The sequence below is a fragment of the Haemaphysalis longicornis genome, unplaced genomic scaffold (assembly GCF_048455015.1).
Source record: "Haemaphysalis longicornis isolate Haplotype H1 unplaced genomic scaffold, Haemaphysalis longicornis Haplotype H1 scaffold_8, whole genome shotgun sequence".
Taxonomy (NCBI): Eukaryota; Metazoa; Arthropoda; class Arachnida; order Ixodida; family Ixodidae; genus Haemaphysalis; species Haemaphysalis longicornis.
Genome location: NW_027526445.1, coordinates 96,184,459 through 96,201,092, shown reverse-complemented (window position 1 = coordinate 96,201,092; position 16,634 = coordinate 96,184,459).

Below are 16,634 nucleotides of genomic sequence, written 5' to 3'. Positions count from 1 at the left end.
CCTATTCTTGGTGTGCCCAATTTATCCCCGCAAACTTCTCGACCTCATCTGCCCATCTAACTTTCTGCAGCCCCCTGCAACGCGTCCCTTCTCTAGGGATCGACTCTGTTACCCATAATGCCTTCCCATTACATGCCCTCCCCACATCCATTTCTTCTACTTAATTTCTACTAATATATCCTTAACACGGGTTTGTTACCTGACCCACTCCGCTCTCTTCTTGTCCCTTAATGTTACACCTATCATCTTACGTTCCATCGCCCGCTGAGCTGTCCTCAATTTAAGTTAAACCCTCTTAGTGAGTTTGCAAGTTTCTTCACCTAGGTGAGTACCGGTAAAATGCAGATGTCATACACTTTCTTCTTCAAGGACAATGCTAGGCTGCCATTCATTATTTGAGAATGCCTGCCGTATGCACTGCACCCCATTCTTCTCCTTGTTATTCTTCTCCTTGTCACAACTTGGCCTAAGTAGATATATTCGCTTACCACTTCCACTACCTCGCCACCTATCTCGAAACACTGTGCTGTCCGGAGGTTATTAATTATTACTTTAGTTTTCTGCATATTAATTTTCAGGCCTACGGTTCTACTCTGTTTGTCCAGTGCAGAAAGCATGCTTTGCAATCAATTCGTTCCCTGAGTTACTTGGCAAAGGCAACGTCATCAGCAAATGTGATGTTACTGAGGTATTTCCTTATTCACGGATATACAAAGGGATCAAGTCTGCCAACTGATCACGTGTTGCCTCCTTTTGGAACGATGTTTGGATAAATCTGGAGGAGAATCTGCTTCAGGTGTAGCATTTATGTGAGCGGAGCCGGTTGTTTTTGCTGGGACTGACGACGACGACAGCTCCCGGCTCCCATTGTGGCTCTCCCTGTAAGGAAGAAGAGGTAGGCCGCACGAGGTGATTTCGTTGGCCGAAGCCAGCCTATGGGAGGCGCTCCCATGAGCGAAGAGAGAGAGAGTAAACGTGTTTAATGCAAAAAGCAATGGGGATGCCTGGCTGGAACGGGGGAACGTTCTGGACTAAAAATGACTTAGGAGCGCCACGTCCAGGTGGAAGACGTGATTGGTGAGTATTCCAAACAATGAAGGAAGCTCACACGAATACGTAAAACTTGAAGGTAGCGAAGCTGCAAGCAATAATGGCGTTTTTCCTCTTTTTCACCTCCCGGCGTTGTTTAAGCCTGTCCGCTGTACGAGGGACCACCACTGGATGTTCGTCTTCCTCTATCGCACACGGTTCTGCGCCGCACATGGCCTTGTGGCTGTTGATCGTGACGCGCAATTATCACTGTGGCCGCGGCCTCTTCACCTTCCTCCGCCACGTCCCGCGCAGGGTTCCGCGCACGTCTCCTTTCCCTCCCCGCCTATCACTGCCCGTTATCAGGCCGGTCCTCTGTGGTGGGTGCGTGCCGAAGGGGGTGTGGATTGACCTTTAGTGCTCAAGTGCAAAACTGCTCACCCCGCGAAGGGTGCTCGAGGTAGCGCAGTCTAGATTACGCTACAAAAACCTGTCCTGCTATACGATGAAATAATAGACCTCTACGGTAACAATGTACCTTGGCGTAATGCCACAGCGGGATTGTTGATGGAGGCCTCCGGCAAAACGACAAGTAAAGGAATGCCGACGACTACTGGCGTAAATGTTTGGAGCCGCTCTGCTTCTGATGCGGAGATCATAGCCACTCTGCCACGCGTATTTTTGGAGATCCATGAGGGATTCAGGCATACTCACCGATGATGATTACACACTGCCATAGCATAAGAGACAGTAGTCTTCCATGGGACTGGTGATGTCAGCTGAACAAAGATGACTGGCTCCTTAAGGCAGCTGAATGCAGTGAAAGCGATTGTGACAATGATGATGGTGCGTACATGTTCTTTCAATTTACGGTGTCTGAGCGAACGATGTCATATGGCTAACTGACAACGAAAGCAAAGTGATCCAGTAAGACTATGTGAAAATCTTCGGTTACAACAATTTATAAGTGCGGACGTGTTTTTGTGGAGGTTGGGAGCAATTAATAAATATTCACCTTGCTAAATTTTGCTGCAATTGCCAATAAGAACACCAGAAACAGGTCGTTCCTGTTACACACCGATGCCAGAATGCTTGTGAGTTGCATCCAAACATAGATTGCCTCGAACTCGCAACAAAAGTGTCCTACTTGTGTATGAGAGGGTTGTCGACCTGCTCCGGGAAAACACAAGCATATGCGCACAAGGGCCGTTGCGACGCAGTTACTGTTTTCCGGGTTTGAAAGCAGTAGCTTGAGGACTCCGCATCAGAATCATTGCGCTTTAAGAAATAAGAGCTGGGATAGACATACGTAAGCAGCAGGCGTTGTAGGTCGGGTAAGCGTTTGGGTGATCGGCTGGGAAATTTTGGAATAATGCATGCCAACACGGAGTGTTTTTTTGCGACTGTTTTGCTTAGCATGATTTCCCGCCATTCGCACCAGCAACCAATTCAATTGCAAATTTTTTTTCTGGTATTATGGGCTGCGTTGAGTCGTACATGCGTTTGTTTCCTAGCCACGACCCTCGTTCCTGACCTTTGTTCCTCTCCTCCTTCTTTTCAAGGATTCTGAGGTGACCTGACTTTTTTTTCTAAGTGCTTAGGAAGACCTTGATATCCATCGCCTGATGTACCCATAACGTGTTTGCAATCATGTTGATTCTTAAAGGTAACCTAGTGCTAATTATTTGAGAATTATTTTCGAGAGAACTAAACCAGATACTGATGCTATGGTTGGATTGGTTATCGTTGCTTGGATCAGCGCTTAAATAAAAATAGTTACATTCACGCATTTTTTCTCATAATTCTTTAGCAATATGCCAAACTTTACACTTCCGGTTCAGTTGCTCAACTGTACTTTCCATGTGTACATGTTTATTTGTATACCGCTCACTGAGCTTCCTAATGGTGTTACTGAAAAAGACGATTTTATTCCGTGAATCTCGAGTAGCTAGAATATTCTCCAGTTATTCGTACCCGTGATTCTAGCAGTCAAGAGACCTAAATACTCCCTGTATGCGAGTTTGTAAATACTTCCGGAGAGGCGGTGTGCTTGTTCTCGTCTACGTCACAAAGGTACAGTTTCGTGCAGGTTCGTGTGATCGAAGGCACCCACAGCCGACCACACGGCACCAAAGAAGTGAGCTGTAAAGCTTACAGCGTGCTGGTGGCGGGATACATCGCGTGAGTGCACATAATCGGCACATGCACCAGTGCATTCAGAGTATGCAGCGCTATTACCTGGGCTGTTCCGAAACGATCGCTTCTTTCGGTCCACCATTGCAAGCACGCAACGTTGTGTGTTTTGAATATGTCAGGCATATTTTTCCCGTTTTTTTTTACCTTTTCGGTGAGAACAGTTATATTTGCCAGTAGTACTTTTTACAGGGTACGTACATCTTCGCACCAATGCGAAGTAATTAGGGCTCTATTGCCAGCATACACACCTTACAATACCGACGTCCAAGATGATGAGTCTGTGTGAACCCAACTTTTTGGAATAGGATGCTCGAGTGCGAGGCGTAGTTACGGCGTGCATTCCACCGTCACGCGATTGTGCCTGGATCGAAAAGAGTTTACGCCACTAGCGGTGACATTAGCTGCATAAGGCAGCGTCATACACGCAGCGCCTTTGAGAAGAGCTGGGTTGGTAGGTGCGTGACAACTACACTCTCTGGAATTGCAATCCAAAGTTCATAGCCAGTTGCCATGTGATGGACTTCATGGGCTCGCTGTCGTGGAAGAGCTTCGTAGGCCCAGAAGTTAGTGACTTGTGGTGCAATATCCTCGCAAGGAGCGGGTGTTCATTGCGGTGTGCAAAGCTAGTGTGTAGCAACAACGATCAGTTTGTTTTAGTTCTTGCCAAACGGATCCGGTTTAGTATGGTCACGCGTAGAAATACGTCGCAAGAACAGTTGGCTAGTACAGCTTGGGGCCGTTGATGGTTACACGTGCATGTTACTCTAGGTATTGCGAGATGATCGACTGCTGTGCGCATATGTGCGCCATCCAAACTTACAAATATTTTCAGCTTTGATGCCAATGGTTGTCTCTGCTCTTGTATCGACCATTGCCAGGGTATCTCGGGCATAGATAATGATATGGGTACTTGGGGCTAGTATGCTTTGAGTTTTGGTGCTTCGGGGCGTCGCATAATGGCTGGTTTGAGTTGACTGTCTTTGAGGTCGCGTTTTTATGTCTTCAATGTCAGTCTTCTTCACTCTCGATCGGCGTCTGATTGTTAGGTAATTGTCTCATTCCATGAAGGGGTCATGCCGCAGCTACACGGCAGCTTGGAGCCGTGTGCGCGCCGTAGGACCCGGTCGTTGTGTTGCAATATTTCCCCGCATAGACGCTTCGCCACCTCCAGAAGCTTCTGCTTTCAGTCTCCAACTCATGCGAAGGTGGGCGGAAAAGGCAGCTTTGTTTCGGTAGTTCTCCGTTCTGCAGTTCATACCGGACAAGTTCTATGCAAGAGCCGTCCAAGGATGGACACCATCCACAAGTTCTTAAAACACGCCAGATACTCCTGAGGGAACAACCTCTTCTCCGCAGTGATGTCTTCGTAGGAAACATGAGACGACACACCAGTGGTCTCCGATCTTTCGGTTCGGAGACCACGTACTCGCATTTCCGAGGCGGTGCAACTCATTGGGTACATTATCGGAAGTCAATGGAGCACTGATGATCAATCGATATTGCTTCTCTCCTAGGCTTATGTCGATGACTTACTGCATTACAGCCTGCCTCTTTTGCAGTGGCTGTCGACCACAAGCAAAAAGCAGCTAGATAATGAAGAAATGATTGACTGGGCACCTGCTTTGGCCTTTATAGGGGCCTTTCCTGTGCTGGTACAGTTTCGGAGGCTGGTGTCTTGCCCTTAGATATCCTTCGGCTCAAGAAACATTCCGACTACACATGAGGTTTCGACTAAGTACAACAACCAATCTTTTGACCCGTGTTGTACAGCGCAACTAAAGTTCCTGCTTCGCAAAGATGATAAACTCTATAAACATATCTACACCATCCCAAGCGTGACCAATCATGCCAACCGATTTCCCCCCTGGACTCTCTAACCCGTGTGCACCAAACTCAACATACCTAGTAGCAACTCAAAGCAAACTCTCCCTCAATTTCAACTGACGCTTTCCCACTCGAGCGGTCGTTATTCACATATGGCCAAAATTTTTCCGTACGGTTGGTCTACACCGCATAGTACTTCACCTGGCGTCTACGTTTCGTCAACTGGCAAAGCTGTTCTACCGCCTTGAACCTGCAACCTCATCCACGTCGGCCGAGCTTCAGGCAATTAAGGAAGCCCTCCGCTACCTTCTTCGTCAGACGCCAGTTGAGTCGGCTATATTAACCGATTCAGACAGCGCTGCAGACACTGTGGCACGCCAGTGGCTTCAGCCTTCACGACCATGTATCCCGCGAAGTCACTTACCTGCACCGTCTTCTAGCCTGCGTCACCCGGCATCGTGAGACCTTACAATTGATGACTGCACATTGTGGCATTCTCGGCAGCGAGAAATCAGATGAGGCGGCTCGCAGAGGGCTAAAACTGCGGAATTTAATTACGGAACGAAACCGCCCGTGGTCTTCCCCAGAATTCATCACCCTTTTCTGTACAATATAGGCTCTGGTCTGAGAACGAGGCTCCCTGACCGAATCCCACGTCAACTTAAGAAGCTTTACCATCGGTTGCACATAAACGCACCACTTACGAAGTCCCACCGACAATGTTTTGGTCAAATTACAAACCCTGATTGTGATAACTCTGGTTCGCCAGAAACTGTTCAACCCAGCTTTTCTTGGACCATGGCCATCTCCATTATCCGAGCGAAAAGTATTAGATGCAGCGTTTGATTATTTACTCGACATCGGCGTTGCAGAGACAATGCAGAACTGTACATCCTCATCCTGTGAGACCACCTGGAGCTTCCCGTAACCCAACACTCCATGTTACTTTATTTTTTACTTCTTCCTTCTCCCCCTCTATTTCGCCCTGCTTCTGTAAGGACTTTATTCCCTTCGCCCGATTTCAGCCGAGTAGCGTGTAGGCGAATACATGCCAGCAGGCTACGATGCTTTCTGCTAATAAAGAGCTCTCTCTCTCTCTCTCCTGTCCTTGAGAAGTAGTGTACTTTAATTTTCAAAGTGTAATAGAGCCTCGTTGGTTTCCTCTTTTCCGTAGTTTCGTTCATCGCACGTACACGCCACGACGACGCGGTATCAACCCGGGCGCATCCTGAGCTCCCATTGTGAGGTAGGAACCGGGTTGGCCCATTAAGAAATTAACTGGGCGTTTCGCAATGCAGCGACTACTTTTTGTGTCACACACGCTCCATTCAGTTACGACGGGAGTTAGGGGAGAACGCTTTTATACTGAGAGTGACCAAAAAGAGGAAAAAATAATAGAAAGGTTTCGCCCAAATCCTCCCCCGTAATTTGCGGCCTCTCCCTTCCCGTGAGCTGCCTCGTCTCGGCGTGGAGGCGACGAGATGAATTCCGCGGCTGACGAGCGCGCAGAGGCGGCCTTCTTTGCAGCACATAATCATGGCATTTGTTCCCGGGATTACAGTCGCCGTCTAAGGATTGGAGGAGAGCTCCCGATTTGGAAGCGCGTCAGGGCGCACGCATGCAGTTTCGGGGACATTCTTCATCAGCGCTAATGCTACACCAGTGCCCTTGTAACGCCTCCAGCTTACGCTCTGGCTGAGTTTGCGAGAGCTTCTGCGATGGTTTCGGCTAAGCGCTGGAAATCTCTATTGTGTACAGTAACCGGCGATAGCGTCACAAGGAGAATTTGCCAGAGAAAGATTAGCAGCAGAAACTTCTGTCTTTGAATTAGCCCAAAAGGGGAACCCGTTAGCGTCCGCTTGGATTTAGCAGCTGAGGGAAGTGGCTGATCTTGGTTCAGCTCTGTGTTCAAGGGATCAGATAGTGCCTTGGGAATCGTGGGATCAGTCTTATAATTATCGTACCTAAATCTTTCCCCAGCGAAGAAATATTCTTGTTGGACATTAAAGATTCATTGTGTGTAGAAGTGCATTTTATGAGCGCTATCTAACATATCACTAGCTGCTGTGCAGCATTTTGTTGACATCTTTAGTAGCAAAAATTCTTTCATATTTTTTCTTTTGTTTGTTTGTTTATTGAACTTCTGACAATAAAATTGCCAAGGTGCTGAGGCAAAAGGCGATTGAGGCATTGCAGTCGCCCCAGGTGCAGCAGCTGCCGCCAAAGACGACTGCAATACTCGCCTGACTAGGCCCCTAGCACCTGACAGCACAAGCGACAGCAGAAGCAGCTATACATGCCAAAATACATACAACAAGCATGCACACTTCCGGTGTAACAACAGCAACATATGCCAAAATGAAGCATACTAAGAAGACATAACTGATGAGAATTACACGCTTTTCTTGCGAAAAAAATGTAACAGAAATAAAATTACTGTGCCCACTCTTCGTTTTTGCGCAGAAAAAGTAATATAACGTAAAAAATCACAAAGTCAACAGATCTACAAGAAAAATCTTACACATCATGGAGAAAGTACATTTTGGTTTTCCGTTTAAAAGCGTGTACCGAGAAAGTGTGTTCAACCATGTAAAATAGTACAGGGTGATTGTTCAAAAGATTAGGAATTTGCCATTTAAGTGTTTGAGTGCCATAATTAGTTCTAGTTCATGCTTTTATAAAGTTTTTATACCGGAAATTATATGCCACTTCAGTGTTAGTGAAATTAAAAAGAAAAAGCTCTGGGTTAGTATTGAACTCAAGAAAAATCGTTTCAGCCAGTCGTTGATTATACAATGACTGAACATGAAGTATGCAATTTGTTGAAATTATGTATATGTATTGGTATAGTTTGAGAGATTATGAATGAACCGGAGACCCTTCTTTTGCATGCGATGCAAGCCAACCATGAGTGATTTTGACGCAACTCCCCATAAAAGTAAGCAATAATGTAAATGTGCGTGCACATAGGCAAAATAAAGTTGCTTTTTTATTCTCGTAGGCAAAAGGGCTCTAAATTTACTTAACATGCCAATGTGTTGCGCAATGTTACGTTTTATAGAACTTATATGACATCCCCAACGAAGATGTTCATGAAATACTAAACCTAGAAACTTATGGTCAGAGACTCGTTCCAAAGGCTTAGATTCAAAAGTGATTACATTAGCAAGAGTAACAGTTCTGTTAATAGAACAAAATACTATATACTTCGTTTTATTAATGTTCAGGTGAAGCTGATTGGAACGGAGCCATTGGGATAGGCTTTCGAGCCATGAATTTGTTAAGGAAACAAGAGATGATATGTTTCGGGATGAAAAGAAGACATTTGTGTCATCTGCGTAAAGCACACTTTCTGGTGTGTGGGGGATATTAACTATGTCATTTATGTATAGAATAAATAATATCGGTCCTAATATTGACCCCTGTGGGACGCCAAATTTTATATATTCAGTATCCGAAGACATGTTATGAAGTAATACATACTGTTTCCGATAAGATAAATAACTCCGTATCAACTCGAGTGCAAGACCTCTTATGCCGTAATATGGTAACTTAGCGTATAGGATTCCATGTTTAATCGAATCGAACGCTTTACTAAAGTCTAAAAAAATACCTAGAGTATACAACTGTTTCTCTATGTTGTCTACAAGTTTTTCTCTGATATTTAACAGAGCCATCTCCAATGATTTGTTTTTCTGAAACCCATGCTGATTAGCTGATATTAGGTTATATTTATTTAAGTGACTTGTAATACGGGAATTAATAACTTTTTCTACTATTTTCGAAAAAGAGGGAGTACAGATATCGGCCTATAATTGCTAATGCAATCAACGGCACCTGACTTATATGAAACAGAGACTCTCGCCACTTTCATTTTATCCGGGAAAATTCCAGTGGATAAAATAACGTTTGTTACATGACAGACTACATCAGCTGTAATGTTCGCTACAGCTTTTATAGGTGCACCCTTAATACCGTCAAATCCACAGGAACAATTATTTTCAAGCTTACTTATAATGCCAACGATTTCTGTTGGTGTTGCGGGGTGAAGAAAAATAGAATTAACGAGGTTACTCTTGATATATTCCTCAGGCTGTTTAGCAGTAACAGAGTCTGTTGCTCCAAAAGACAAAAAGTGTCGGTTAAATTCATTAGAAAGTGCCTTTCCAGTGACAACTTGTTCACCTACTTTCATTTCAACAGGGATATTGGTGTGCGTTTTCCTTAGTAAATCTTTTACAATACGCCAACTTCTCCGAGAATCGTTGGATACGTCTGCAAATCGGTCAGTATAATACCGGATTCGTGATTTCTTAATATCAGCATTTAATTTATTTTTAACTTTTTTAAATTCCTTCAAAATACACAGGTCCCTGCTCACAATAAACTTGTTAAAAAGCGCATTTCGAGCTTTTATTCTTTGTAAAAGCTCGCGGATTATCCATGGGTTTCTCGCCTTCTTGCATTTCTTTATCGTAGCCGTTGGGAATGTGCAATCGTAAATTTCCGTTATTTTGCTAAAAAAAATCGTAAAGTAAATTACAATTTCCTAGTTTGGAAAACCCGCCCCAATCAACCGTGGACACCATTTCTCGGAAAGTCTCAATTGTATCGTTCGTAATCACTCTAAAAGTAACAGGCGTTTCATTTGTATTACAAGAGTACGAGTTCAGTTTTGGAATAAAACAAAAAATGGATATGATCACTAATATCACTCGTAAGAACACCTGACTTCAATTCATCTGTATTTATATTTGTTAGGCATAAGTGAATAAGTGTTTCACTCGTGCCTGTGATACGAGTAGGTGCGTCAATTAGGTTTGAGAAACCGTTAGATGTCACAATGTCAAAGAACTCATTAACAAATTCACACGGATGCAAGAGGTCAATATTAAAGTCAACCAAAATCACCACATGCCTATTTACGGATGCCAGATAATCTAACAAGGACTCAAGGAATTCAAAACACTCTGGGAGGGACCCAGACGGAGGTCGGTAGATGACGCCTGCCACAAACGCACTAGATTTAACAAAATGGCATTCCAAACTTCTATTCATTATAGTGTACTGTGGGATAACCTGGTAAGAAAAATTATTACTGATATAAAGTGCTACACCGCCACCTTTCCCGGTGTCGCGTGATATCGATTCACATTTATAACATGCAAATGTCACTGCATCTTGACTACCGGAAAACCATGTCTCACTAAAAGCCACTACGTCAAATTTGTGATTTAGGGACGAAAAAAAATACACATTTCGTCTTCTTTATCCCTTAGGCTACGCACGTTTAAGTGATAGAAGCTCAAGAAGTTTGCGGGATTCTTATCGGCAAAACCGGTAGAGCGAAATGAAGTGGCACTGTGATAGTACCGTGATAGCGGCATTGTATCAAATTGGGCAAATGTACTGCGAAACACCGACAAATCACTCCGCACTCATTTTGTCAAGGTCCACCTTGCTGTGAACAACAACCGCCGGTAAGCCCTGTTCTTGCCTGAGAAGAATCTTGTTATTAGAATGCTAGGCATAGCGGAATCCATTTTCACTTGCCCAGTCACGCGTGTACGGAAGGAGCTCTCTGTTGTATTTGGTTGGGTTCTGAGAAATTGATACTATCGATTTCGCAGCCCTTAGGTCCTGTCGTTTGTCAAACCAAGAGTCTCGAAGCGATTGGCGCGAGAAGCGCACAATAAATGCCTGGCACCCTCTCATGTCTCGAGGGAAGTCTCTGTACATCAATTACATCATCAACAGAAAGTGCAGGCAAGGTAATAGTCCGGGCTACATCGTTAAGTTTCGAGATCAAGTTTTCATTTTCAGAAGGTGGAATGCCATGGATTTCCTAATTTTGCTTTCTACTGCGCCACTCCAAGTCGTTCACAGCTGCCTGGAGGGACGGAACATCCTGTTTGGCGCACTTGCATATAGCCAATAGATTGAGACATGAGCTGGATAGCGAAACTGTCGTGATTTATTTTGGTTGCAGTAAAGGCGCATAGAAATTAAGCGCTGAAATTTTACGTTTCACATGCCCCAACAAATACTTCTATGCATTCCAAAGAGAAGCTGACACTGATGTTATACGGGCACAAAAAGTACCAAAGCTGCTGTTTACTTCGCATAGAACATCGAACAATTGGTATAAAAGTCAAAGCGGCAGCTAAAATTCGGCGACAGGCGGCGAAAAATGTCCGCTAAGAGTGGAAGGTCGAGAGAATACAGAGATGTGGCACGTATTGAAGCGCAGGCAGGGTGATTTCACAAATAATTTCTGACGTTGACACGCCACCTTTGATCGTGTATAATGTTCAGTGGCCTGCAGATATCCGTCATTATGACCCCGCTACCTTTTTGTAGGACTTGCGCCGTCCATCGTCCATGGGTTCAGCAACGATCACAACGCCACCTGATAGCAATTGTCGATGCTCCGGTAGAATATAACTCTTGATAAAGTGTACCTTCCTTTAGTTGGAGGGACAAGCCTATGAGCCTCACCTGTTAAATCCGGGCATATATGTCGGGAACCCCCGACATGAGAGAGGGAAGTGTGGGCCGGAGAAGCATTACCCTTGAAGGTGAAGAGCGGCAAAATAGGCGAGAAACAACAGAAGCTGCTCAATGTCAAAGCGGACGCCCTCCAGAAACAAAAGCAAGAGGTTGAACACTGTGAGCCCTCTCCGCGAAAAGCAACTTACACATCTGGAAAGGAAAGCTTGTAGGTAAAACGTCCTGTACGCGGGGGCATCCAACTGCCGATCACGTCCACACCGCCGGTCGGGGGCAACGCCCTCTTCCCAGATGGGTAGAATCCTTGAACGTCCTGTGAACACCCGGCGCCCTGTACTGGTTAACTTAAAACACGACCTTCTATTCTTTTCACCAGCTGCTGAAGTAGCTCATCTATTCACCCTCAGTAGTTTAGTAATAAACTCTCCGGATTTTTGCGCGAATGGACCGGGTTCGAGACTCAGCAATGATAATTCGTGTTCCATGACCTACGATTTCTTTTCTACAATGTTTTCTTGGCTCAATTCTAGCATTATTTTGGTAAATGCGGGTGGTCAAATTTCCAGACCATGATAAATGTGCTTGTGGTGGTAGTGTATGTGCCTCTGCAGTCTATATGTGAATGTGGTGTACAGTGCCTCACCGCCCAGGTACGTCGACGAAAATTTGACAATAGTTCGGCTTAAAAGAGGGAGCGGCATATCAACGTGTTTATTCCACGTTCTCGCCACACCGGGAGTGCAGGCTTCTAACTAGCTTGGAACAAATATCGGCGGTCGAGGCCACATTACCGCATTTAAGCTCCGGGCACGAGGTGAACAACACTACAAAAGGTAAGGGCTAGGTGTTACCAGGAGGCTATTGACGTGTTGAGTTCCTCTGGAGATCAACAGGATGGCGGCCGAGTGCGAGGAACGGAGCAGCAATGCAAGCGGGGACAGACAGATCGTGAAAGAACCCACTCAACCTAAATACCAGACCATGATAAATGTGCTTGTGGTGGTTGTGTATGTGCCTCTGCAGTCTATATGTGAATGTGGTGTACAGTGCCTCACCGCCCAGGTACGTCGGCGAAAATCTGACAATAGTTGGGATTTCAAAAAGGACGAACGTTGCCCGCCCAGTTTGTCTGCGACATAAAAAAGGGTGTTGTGTCTGTCTGGTCGGCCCATCTGGCGCTATAACGACTTCCCTGAAAACATGCCTCCTCTATAATGCCGCGAACCATACATTGGGTTTGTTTATTTGTGTTTTGCTTTTACCGCCCGGCTGCGCCGGTCTGTGTTATCTCTGCGCCAAGGGAAGCGCGTGTTCCATTCTTTCTTTCTGTGCCGCATGTGTTATCTGTTGTGATAGGGAGAGCATTCCGATGTAACGTGAACAGCCCAGAATAATCTTCTTGGATCTACTATGTTCTCGATGCGAATCGACGTTTCGAGAACCACGCGCGCCAAAAGATAAAAAGCCTGCAGTGCGGACGCCGGGGCATTCGATTCGACGTCACTGGCCTGTGCAAGTCACTTTGTTGACCGCTGCTTCGCCGCCTCTGTATTCTTTTGAGTTGTTAGGGGAGCACAAGTTCGCTCCAATAAACGTGTTTCTCATTCAACACCACTGCATCGTCCTTGTCTTCGTGACATCTGGTGGAGGTGCGGGGTACGCACCCTTCATGCCCACTACAACCTCGAAAAGCCGCCAAGCCAGTCCAACAAGAGCCAGCCCCCGCCTGCAAGATTTACCACCCGAGTTCGGTCTTCTGCCAGAAGGGCCCAAGAGAAGGAACGCTGCAACCAACACCATGGTGCAAGAAACAACGTCGCCAATCATCCTGCAGCAGCCCCGAGAACCGCCATCGTTCCGGGGAGCCCCCGCTGAAGACCCCGAAGAATGGTTGGAGAAGTTGGAGCGCGTCCGCATCTTCAACAGGTGGGACGACGAAGAAACTTTCCGGCATGTCTTCTTTTACTTAGAAGATGCTGCCCGAACTTGGTTCGAGAACCATGAGAGCTCTTTGACCGACTGGACTCAATTCAAGAGGGAGTTTCTTAAGACCTTCACTACCGTGGTGAGAAAAGAGCGAGCTGCGCTTTTGCTTGAAACTAGAACGCAGCACCCCAACGAAGGAGTCGTGATTTTCGTTGAGGAGATGAAGCGACTTTTTCGTCGTGCGGACCCTGAAATGACCGAGGAAAAGAAGCTCAGGTTTCTAATGCGAGGAGTGAAGCAAGAGCTTTTTGCTTGTCTAGTCCGTAACCCTCCGAAGACAGTGGCCGAATTCGCGTCTGAGGCGGCCGCGATGGAGAAGACGCTAGAAATTCGAACCAGGCAGTACGACCGCCCCGTCAACGCGCTGTTCTCGGAGACCATCGGTGCTGCAAATGGAAGCTCCGATACATTGCGAGAGACCATCCGAGCAGTGGTCAGGGAGGAGCTTCGGAAGCTTTTTCCAACGACGCCGCAACCTCAAGTGGCTTCCCTGACCGACGTAATCCGAGAAGAAGTCCAAAACGCACTGGGAACTTCTACGCCGTCGGAAGCACCCCGCGAACCACAAGCCATGACCTACTCCTCGGCTGTTCGTCAACCCCGCCCTGCTCCAACCCGTCGTCAAGAGGCTGAGCCATACCGCCGTCCAACGCCGCCCGCCCGACGCCCTGTAGACCAATACCAGACGCCAAGGAAGACCGACGTGTGGCGAACGCCCGATAATCGCCCGCTGTGCTACCACTGCGGAGAGGCCGACCACATCTACCGTCGCTGTCCCTACAAGAGGCTCGGTTTGCGAGGGTTCTCCGTCGACGCCCCACGCCCCCGATACGTCCAGCGCCCTGCTGAGATCGAAGAATACCTCTCCAACACCAACCGAGGACCAGCCCGCTTCAACCGTTCACCGTCGCCCTACCCGTCTCAGTCACCAAACCGCCGCAGCACTGCTGACTTCTCACGTGGAAGGTCCCCCAGCCCACGCGGGGGAAACTAAAAGCAGCAACTTCGGGAGGTAAAGTTGCACAACGGCGGAAAAATGAAAACCCTCCAACGACGCAGCGACTAGCTGAAGACCATCATTCACGACATGCCCTCATCCCGACGACCCGACCTAGCCCTAACGAGACTCCTGAACACGACGACAGCTACACGGCGCGACGCGTACCCGACCTGACCAAGACGTCCGTTGAGAAGACGACGACAACGACGATGCACAGTGCCCGACCATCAACACGTACAAGCAGAGATACGACGCCCCGACGAACCCGCAACTCGAGGACGACTGCATCTGACGTCAAGGTGTCCATCGACGGCTTTGACGTAGTCGCCCTCGTAGACACGGGAGCTGACTATTCGGTAATGAGCGGACCATTTGCGTCTAAACTGAAGAAAGTTATGACCAGATGGGACGGTCCGCACATACGTACAGCAGGAGGCCACCTCGTGACGCCAAGTGGAACGTGCACATCGCGCGTCACCATAGACGGCACAACGTACCCTGCGGCGTTCGTCGTTCTGCCTAACTGCTCCCGCGACGTGATTCTCGGAATGGACTTTTTGACGGACAACGGCGCAATAATTGATCTGCAGACCAAGTCGATAACATTTGCCTCCAATCACTCCACGACGCCGCAGCCGAACCCCGATCACCGTGCTGCTGTCAGGATCGCCGACGATCACATCACCCTGCCACCCCGCGCAAGCTTGATGATCGCCGTCTGTGAGGATGCTGCTTCTGACATCGACGCTATCGTAGAGAGTGATCGAAGGTTGCTTCTCGACCGCGGTGTCTCCGTCGCAAGAGGCATTGCGCACTTTAAGCAACGCCAATCTCACGTTTTGGTCACTAATTTCACCGAAGAGTACCAGCATTTAAACAAGGGAGCTGCAATTGCGTTCCTCGAAGAAACGCAAGAAGCAAGTGATGTGATCGCAGTCGCCGACTTTGAACGCACACCCGTAGAAACATTCAAGCTCCCGCAGCCATTCGACGTGAATCCGGCGCTACCGCAAGAACAACGGAAAAAATTATTGGCTTTGCTGCGTCGCTATAGCGAATGTTTTTCGTCGAGCGCAAAACTACGTCAGACCCCTCTAGCGAAGCACCGAATAATAACCGAAGATGGAGCCCGACCTACCCGACAGTCACCGTACCGCGTCTCTTCACACGAACGGGAAGCCATCCGGACTCAAGTCGACGACATGCTGAGCGATGACATTATACAGCCATCGAAAAGCCCCTGGGCTGCGCCCGTCGTACTCGTAAAGAAAAAAGACGGCACATTAAGGTTTTGCGTTGACTACCGGCGACTGAACAAAATCACGAAAAAGGACGTGTACCCCCTCCCCCGAATCGACGACGCCCTCGACCACCTCTGCCACGCGAAGTACTTCTCATCGATGGACCTGAAGACCGGCTACTGGCAAATTGAAGTGGACGAGAGAGACCGAGAGAAGACTGCATTTATAACCCCAGACGGCCTATACGAGTTCAAGGTGATGCCGTTTGGGCTGTGCACAGCACCAGCGACGTTTCAAAGAGTCATGGACACTGTGCTAGCTGGCCTTAAGTGGCACACCTGCCTCGTATACCTCGACGACGTAGTGGTATTCGCCCGGACTTTCGACGAACACCTTGCAAGGTTGGAGTCTGTACTCGAGGCCATTCGTACGTCGGGGTTGACGCTGAAGCCTGAAAAGTGCCGTTTCGCATACGGGGAACTCAAGTTCTTGGGCCACGTCGTCAACGCCGCGGGAGTCCTACCTGACCCGGCAAAAACTTCAGCTATCGCGAACTTCCCTAGGCCGAAAGACAAGAAGGGCGTGCGGAGATTTCTCGGGCTGTGCGCATACTACCGGCGCTTCGTCGCAAACTTCGCACGCATTGCAGAGCCACTCACGCGCTTGACGAAAGATAGCACCCCTTTCAGCTGGGAAAACGACCAAGAAAAAGCATTCGGCGAGCTGCAAAAACGCCTGCAAAGTCCGCCCGTGCTCGCTCATTTCGACGGAAATGCCGAAACGGAAATGCATACGGACGCCAGTGATATAGGCTTGGGTGCCGTCCTTGTCCAAAAGCAAAGCGGCTG